This window comes from Leptodactylus fuscus, chromosome 5 (genome assembly GCF_031893055.1).
Source record: "Leptodactylus fuscus isolate aLepFus1 chromosome 5, aLepFus1.hap2, whole genome shotgun sequence".
NCBI lineage: Eukaryota > Metazoa > Chordata > Amphibia > Anura > Leptodactylidae > Leptodactylus > Leptodactylus fuscus.
This window is the reverse complement of record NC_134269.1, coordinates 185,325,851-185,334,360: the sequence shown is the minus strand read 5'-3', so window position 1 is coordinate 185,334,360 and position 8,510 is coordinate 185,325,851. Positions and strand designations below refer to the sequence as shown.

At 50.0% G+C, this 8,510-nt stretch overlaps 1 non-coding gene across 1 annotated transcript; it reads left to right on the top strand.

Moving 5' to 3' along the window:
* Positions 1-5,673: 5,673 nt before the first annotated feature.
* TRNAS-CGA (transfer RNA serine (anticodon CGA)) lies at positions 5,674-5,755 on the top strand. Its single transcript has one exon. It is a non-coding gene; the product is annotated as a tRNA-Ser (tRNA).
* The last annotated feature ends 2,755 nt before the right edge of the window (positions 5,756-8,510 follow it).

Genomic DNA, 8,510 nt, shown 5'->3' with positions numbered 1-8,510 from the left:
TTGTCCTACCCAGAGTCCACATGTAGAGTCATTCCGCAAGTCTTGTGACATACCCCCGACACCTGCAAGACAGACAAGGCTCTATTCACATACTATCTTGGACCATGTGGATAACGTAAAGGGGTTGACCAGTCTAAACCTTTAGGCCGGCGACCCATGGGCTGGAAACACCACGATTTGCCCACAGCGGAAACATCATGGGGAAAAAAAAAAAAAAAAATCACGGTGTTATACAGTACATGCTAAATGGCTGGGATTCATGTGAATCCCATGCCCACTTTGCGGTTAAAACTGCAGCACGGACATGCTGCAATTTTCAAAACTGGCTCAGGTTTAGAAATTGCAGCATGTCAATTATATCTACGGAAACACTGGCGGCTTTCCCGAAGATATAAATGGTAACAGAAAATCTGGAGTAGGAAGCCCCATGAACTTTCTGTTCAAAGCGCTGTGGGAAGAACTGTAATGCAATATATATATATATATATATATATATATATATATATATATATATATATATATTTGTGTCCTGTCCACACTGCTCCGTTGTCATCCCACTCCTCCCAGGTCTCTTTCGAGGTTGTGCTGATGCCACTGAGGCCCATCAGCAGCTAAAGCACAACAATCGGAAGCCGCCACTAGAGCAGCTGAAGGACACCAGAGCAACCGGGACAGGCAAATATGCATTTTATTATTTTTTTTCCCCACAGCTTATTTAAGTATTCACATAAGGGGTGTCCTCAAGACAAACGTTAAAACTTAACTTTTATTGTAAAAGATCAGGGCAGGCAGCCCTGCGGCCCGCACAAAAGTCTCAAACTTTGTCTCTAAAGTTTAGAGACAAAGTTTGAGACTTTTGTGCGGGCCGCAGAGGTGCAAAACTCCCGCTGCTACTTGCTTCTGTACGCTGAGAATAATCTATTGTTATAGATACGAAAAAATTTTTTAGGAGTGTGAATATATATTCAATTAACTTCTAGACACCTAAGGTTATTGATAAATAAAACTACTGTGTACCATAACCTAGCAATCTTAGCTCTGATAGTCTCCTAGGCTAGTAGTGCGTCAATAGATTAAACCTTCTATTCTCAGATCCACTCCCCTACTGATACCCAAGGGAGATTGAGAGTCATCTGTTTTCAGCCCACACCTATCTCCTACATGGGGTTAACAATAAGTTTTAACGTTTGTCTTGAGGACACCTCTTATGTGAATATATAACTTTTTGGTGCTCCTAGATCCGATATCCACAGCTTATATTGCTTTCTTTCTGCAGCATTTTGCATGGAGTTCACTTTTCCCATATTAAATCAGTAGGGCAGACATGAGCATTTCCACCGGTATATCTGACATACTGGGTTTATCAGCACAGTAAATAAGAGCCATACTAGAATCCTAAGGGTATGCTCACACAGTTTTAGCAGAAAAAACAAAAATAAACCCACAACCCCAATTTTATATCCCAGCACACAGTATGAACACAGTATAAAATCCACTAGTAGATTTTGATGTGGTTTTTACAAAACCCATCATCCTCATGTTACTACTGACTCCCATTTATATAAATAAGGCAGATTCCACATCAAAATCCTCTTACAAATAACTCTAGGTGTGTGAATTAACCCCAACTAGTCAAGGCCAGGTCAGAAGTACTCACCCAGTACAGTTATAGCAGAGGCGAACCCTTTCTGCATAGAAGGAAGAGAAAATCTCATATTTCTGGACCGACACTGAAGATCAGAGATTTCATCTAAAAAGTCTTCAGTGCCGGATACTAAACATTGGAAACTCCAGCACCAGCCCAACACCAGCAGCCTCAGCCCCCAAGCACACCAGCCCATCTTAGCTGCAGCTTCCAACACTCCAAGTAACCAGCAGTCAGACATTTATATCATGATGGGGGAGGGCTTCATAGTGATTGGACAGGTGGGATAGTACCTATAGGTGCATAGAGGATATACACCTCTATTCATCCTGGTATATAACACGTTCATTCATTTACCACCCATTTACACTGAAGGTACTATAATGTATTAATAGATAGGTACAGGGGTGTATTCACTCAAGGTGCCTTTTACATCAAGGACAGTCACACAGCAAAATCTATATGATCCACTTTGAAAATGAATGTTTTTCACCCTTAAAGAGGACCTTTCACCACTTTTGGGCACAGGCAGTTCTATATACTGCTGGAAAGCTGACAGTGCGCTGAATTCAGCGCACTGTCGGCTTTCCCGATCCGTGCCCGGTGTAAAGAGCTTACGGTGCCGGTACCGTAGTGCTCTATGGTCAGAAGGGCGTTTCTGACCATTAGCCAGGAACGTCCTTCTGCCTCGCGGCGCCTATCGCGCTGTGCTGTGGAGCAGGGAGGAACGCCCCCTCCCCTCCTGATAATACTCATCTATGGACGAGCTGTGTGAGCAGAGGGAGGGGGCGTTCCTCCCCGCTCCACAGCACAGAGCGATTGGCGCCGCGAGGCAGAAGGACGTTCCTGGCTAATGGTCAGAAACGCCCTTCTGACCATAGAGCACTACGGTACTGGCACCGTAAGCTCTTTACACCGGGCACGGATCGGGAAAGCCGACAGTGCGCTGAATTCAGCGCACTGTCAGCTTTCCAGCAGTATATAACACTGCCTGTGCCCAAAAGTGGTGAAAGGTCCTCTTTAAGGCTAAATCGCCACATAGTCATACGCTTGGAAAGACTACAGAGCTGTGGTAACATGGTGGCTCAGTGGTTAGCACTGCAGCCTTGCAGTGTTGGAGTCCTGAGTTTGAATCCCGCCAGGAACAACATCCTCAAGGAGTTTGTATGTTCTCCCTGTGTTTGTGTGGCTTTCCTCCCATACTACAAAGACATACTGATAGGGAAAAATGTACATTATAAGCCCTATATGGGACTCACAATCTACATAAAAAAAACTATAATGGGATCTTACCAGGCTTAAGCTGTTTTTATATTGAAACCATCGGAGAGACAAGTCCTCTATTCAGGTTTTCTAACCCAGCCTAACATGTAAGTACTCTGTGCCAATTCACCAGGCCAAACTTCTTTAGTCCAGTACAAAAAATGTATCCAAAGCCTTGCATACTTGTGTATTGTTTTCGCAGCCTTGGTTTACAGGGGTCCGAGAGTAACCACTGTTTGACTTTGAGTTTGACTCGCCATTGTTCAGGTCCCCCAGGGGATCCAAACGATGGAGAACCATGTACAGATGTGACCTAGCCTTACATTGTTATTTTGTGAACGGTGTGTCTGCTACATCAGGCATGTCAAACATGCGGCCCGCGGGCCGCATGCGGCCCTTTACAGGCATATCTGCGGCCCGCACAAAAGTCTCAAACTTTGTCTCTAAAGTTTAGAGACAAAGTTTGAGACTTTTGTGCGGGCCGTAGAGGTGCAAAACTCACGCTGCTACTTGCTTCTGTACGCTGCTGTGTAGACGTGATGTGACGTGATGACGTCACATCGCGTCTACAACTGTTAGTGCGCGAGAAAGAGAGAGAGTGCGGCGGGGGAGCGAGGACTCGGAGTCGTCGGAGAAGGTAAGTTTAATGTGTGTGCACATAGAGGTGGAACGTGAAACTGGGGGCAGAGATGGAGAGGACGGCATGACACTGGGGGCAGAGATGGAGAGGACATGAATCTAGGGGCAGAGATGGAGGGGACATGAATCTAGGGGCAGAGATGGAGAGGACATGAATCTGGGGGCAGAGATGGAGGGGACATGAATCTGGGGGCAGAGATGGAGGGGACATGAATCTGGGGGCAGAGATGGAGAGGACGGCATGACACTGGGGGCAGAGATGGAGAGGACATGAATCTAGGGGCAGAGATGGAGGGGACATGAATCTAGGGGCAGAGATGGAGAGGACATGAATCTGGGGGCAGAGATGGAGGGGACATGAATCTGGGGGCAGAGATGGAGAGGACATGAATCTAGAGGCAGAGATGGAGAGGACATGAATCCGGGGGCAGAGATGGAGGACATGAATCTGGGGGCAGAGATGGGAGGACATGAATCTGGGGGCAGAGATGGAGGAGGTACATGAATATGGGGGCAGAGATGGGGGGACATGAATATGGGGGCAGAGATGGGGGGAAATGAATATGGGGGCAGAGATGGGGGGAAATGAATCTGAGGGGCAGAGATGGGGGGATATGAATCTGGGGGGCAGAGATGGGGTGGATATGAATCTGGGGGGCAAAGATGGGAGGCACATGAGTCTGGGGGCAGAGATGGAGGGGACATGAATCTGGGGACAGAGATGGGGGGGACATGAATATGGTGGCAGAGATGGGGGGACATGAATCTGGGGGCAGAGATGGGGGACATGAATCTGGGGGCAGAGATGGGGGATATGAATCTGGGGGGCAGAGATGGGGGGGATATGAATCTGGGGGGCAGAGATGGAGGACATGAATCTGGGGGCAGAGATGGGGGGGCATGAATATGGGGGCAGAGATGGGGGGGACATGAATCTGGGGGGCAGAGATGGGGGATATGAATCTGGGGGGAAGAGATGGGAGGGACATAAGTCTGGGGGCAGAGATGAAGGGGGGACATGAAACTGGGGGCAGATGAAGGGTGTATATGTAAACAGATAATTTTCTTTTATGAAACTAACAAAATCTTCTCAGAGAGGCTGACTGATCACCACTTATCATCTTTGATCAAAGTAGGCACTGCGTTGTCATTTCAGCCTGATATACCAACAATTGTTAGCACAAAGAGGTGTCAAGCCTCAGGACAAAACACTAAAAAAGATTGAAAAAAATGATAGCAAATAAATGTTTAGTTTTTAATTGCTGTATTTTTGTTAAATATATTAGTTCCCTGTCGTCCTCAACAGCGGCACAATGTGGGGTATTTCTGCCCCTGTGTGCTGGTAGGACAGGCGGATATTTAATTAGCCAATCAAATGCGTGGCAGGCCCTATAAGAGGGCACAAGAACCTCCCCTCTGCGTGTTTTTTTCTGTCCTGTGTGGACAGAGGACAGGTGGGAGGACTTGTGTCCTCTTAGAGAAGCTCAGCAGGATCACTCACCTCCTGAGCGGTTGTTTTCTTCTTGTCACCTTCTGTGCCCTGCGGGGAGAAGGTGCTTGTTAGCCATGTGTGGCTACCCCCCTCTATCCCCCCTGCCCCCCCTCTCCTCTGCTTCCCCTGCTCCTTGTGACTTACCTGACATTTTGGTGAGAGTCCGGGGACTCCGCATGCCACCTCTGGTGGCCGCGCGGACTGCCGGCGGGTGGAACCACACTGTTGTGTATCCTGTTCCCCGCTGGCCGCTGTAAGCGCGCACTTCCGGTTTCGCCGGAAGTATCATAGCGCCATGGCAACGGCCTGGCGCTGGTGGCCGCTCACTCAGGGAAGATTCAGGCCTTATTAAAGGCCGGAAAAGACGGGGAGATGTGGGGGTAAGTGCCCGTGTTAAGGGCCTCTTGGTGGGGGGGAATGTATATCTTTGCAGACCCCTGATTACAGGGTTAGTTGTCTGGGCAGGTTGCCTCACCTGCTTTGATTGTGGCTCCGCCCACTTCCAGCCGGCCAGAATTAAGAGGCTGTCTGGCCTGGTGTCAGAGACCTTCCTGCAGTATCTGCTGAAGGCGTGCGATTGTGGTGTTCATTGATCTTGAACTCTTTTCCAGTTTGCAAACTTTATTGGGAACCGGCTGTGATGGCCGAGTGGTTAAGGTTTTGGACTCGAAATCCAATGGGGTCTCCCCGCACAGGTTCAGATCCTGTTCACAGCGCCAGCCCGGCTAGCTCAGTCGGTAGAGCATGAGACTCTTAATCTCAAGGTCGTGGGTTCGAGTCGCACGTTGGGCGCCAAGTCACCTCTCTGTCCGGTCTACAGGACCTGGTAAGATTTACCCTTTTTTTAAAAGCTGGTATGATGTCATGGTGACAGTGTTGCATGGTCTATTATCTCTCTCTGTAGGATATGTCATCCTCTACTACCCCTCCTGGGGATGGTAGGAGGAAAACCTCTTCCAAGAGGAAACATCTTTCCTGCTTCGATTGCGACACACCGCTCCCTGATGGTAGGTAGCGGCTTGAAAGGTTGTGCCCTGCGGGGTACTACTGGTCCTATAACGTGCCTATTTTCAGGCTATGAGTGGGCCCGTTGTCGCGGGTGCAGAGGTCCTCCACCTGTGGAGCCCTCTCCCAGAGATATGATGGCATGGGTCAAGGAGATGGTGAGTTTGGGCATCGCTTGGGTAAATAGTTTTTCCCTTGCTTGTACTCTCCTTTTTGTTTTGCAGGATGATTCCCTCAAAGGGATCCATTGCACCTTGTCTCAGCTCACCAGGAGACCATGCTCTGAGCTCCGTTCCTCGTCTCTCCCCCCCCCCCTTGTAACACCTGCGGGTGGCAGAGGATGATTCCTCCGAGGACGACTCAGTTATTCCAGCAGAACTGCGTTCCATTATGAACAAACGGGCAGGCTGCTGAAGTCCATCCGGTCTACAGTGGGCCGAGATGTTGACGGGGAAGCCTCCACGTCTGCCTCTGGGGGACATATTGCCTTCCATGCGGACGCCACGCTGACCGACCTTATGGTGCAGCAGTGGAAACAGCCAGAGAAAGGACATTCGCTTTCCAGGATCTTCAAGTGGGATTCCTGGGGGCCTCCCCCGAAGGTGGATTTGGCCGTAGCAAAGCTGTCCCGCAGAACCCTGGTGCCCTTGGAAGATGGTTCAAATCTTCAGGACCCTCTGGATCGTAGGGCGGACTCCGTTCTGAAGAAGGTCTACTCAGCTTCCTCCGCACAAGCCTCTGTGGCCATAGCCTCCTCTATGGTTGGTGACTTTTTCCGCAACCGCTTAGCCGCCTTGGAGCGGGATATAGACTTGGGCGTAGACAGAGATGAGATTCTGGCCTCTATGAAAAGAGTTCATAGGGCTGCAGATTATTTGGCGGAATCCTCCTGCCATCAATTTAAAATCTCCGCCAAATCTATGGCGTTGTCTACTGCGGCCCGTAGACCCCTTTGGCTAAAGCCTTGGCGGGCAGATTTTGCGTCTAAAGCAGCACTCTGTGCTCTCCCCTTTGAGCCGGGAAGGGTGTCTGGCCAAAGCTTAGACGCCATTATGGAGGGATTAGCTGAAGGTAGGGGAAGGTCCCTACCTCAAGCATCCAGGGGCAGACGTGCTCCCCCTAGAGGCAGAGGTTCTTCCTCTAATTATAGACGCCCTTCCCAACAACGGCGTTTTAGATATCGCCCTAGGGGAGCTGGTCGTGGCGCTTCCAAGGAGGACACCAAGAGGAAGCCTGAGTTTTGACGTGGGGCAGCTCCCTGTGGCCCCCCTTCCTGTGGGAGGACGTCTTTCCTCCTTTTCCAGAGCATGGTTCACCCATATCCAAGACCCATGGGTGTTGAAGATCATACAACACGGGTATCACATCGACTTTCATCTTCCACCTCCAGATCGGTTCGTTTCCACCCAAACTCTTCCACCTTCTCAGCAGGCCAGTCTAGAAGCCTTGGTTGCCGAATATGTTACCAAGGGCGCCCTGGAGAAGGTACCAGCCTCAGACCTCGGTCTGGGAGTCTACTCCCCCGTCTTTCTGGTCCCCAAGTTCACCGGGGGCTGGAGGATGATAATAGATCTGAGGTACCTCAATCGGTTTATCAGGAAGAGGTCATTTCGAATGGAAACCGTGGATTCCGTGGCTGTGTTTCTTCAGCCAGGAGAGGTGATGGTTACCCTCGATTTGAAGGACGCCTATCTACATGTCCCCATTGCTCATTTCCACAGGAAGTTCCTCAGGATTGCCGTCGCTATGGCCGGCCACAGGGAGCACTATCAATTCACAGCTCTGCCATTTGGCATCACATCCGCCCCACTGGTATTCACCAAGGTGATTTCTCCGGTCGCCGCGGCCCTCAGACTTCAGGGTCTTTTCATCGTCCCTTATCTAGACGACTGGCTACTGAAAGCTCAGTCTCCTGCTGCTCTCCTCCAGCAGCTCAACCTTGCCATCAACTTCCTACAGGAGTTAGGATTATCAATTGGGAGAAGTCCGAAATCGTTCCATCCACCTGAAGAAAATTCCTCGGATTTATAGTGGATTCAGAAGCGATGCAGATCTTCCTCTCCAGTCCAAGGAAGGAAAGAATCCAAGCCAGTGCACGATTCCTATTGCGCACTCGGCAGGTAACCATCCGGACCGCCATGAGAGTCCTGGGCCTGATGTCATCCTCGGCCAGGGCGGTGCCTTGGACTTTATGGCATTTGCGTCCCCTGCAGATGGAAGTGTTGAGAACCTGGAACAGGTCTCCACGGGGATTGCACAAGAAGATCTGCCTTTCTCCCGCTACCCGTCTTTCCCTCAGATGGTGGATACACCTGAAAGACGGAAGGTCCACGGTCCCGACAGTGTGGACCCTGTTGACAACAGATGCATCCCAGTGGGGATGGGGAGCCCATTGTCAAGACAAAACTGTACAAGGACGATGGAGATGTCCGGAGCTGGGGTCATCCAATCTCAAGGAACTCAGAG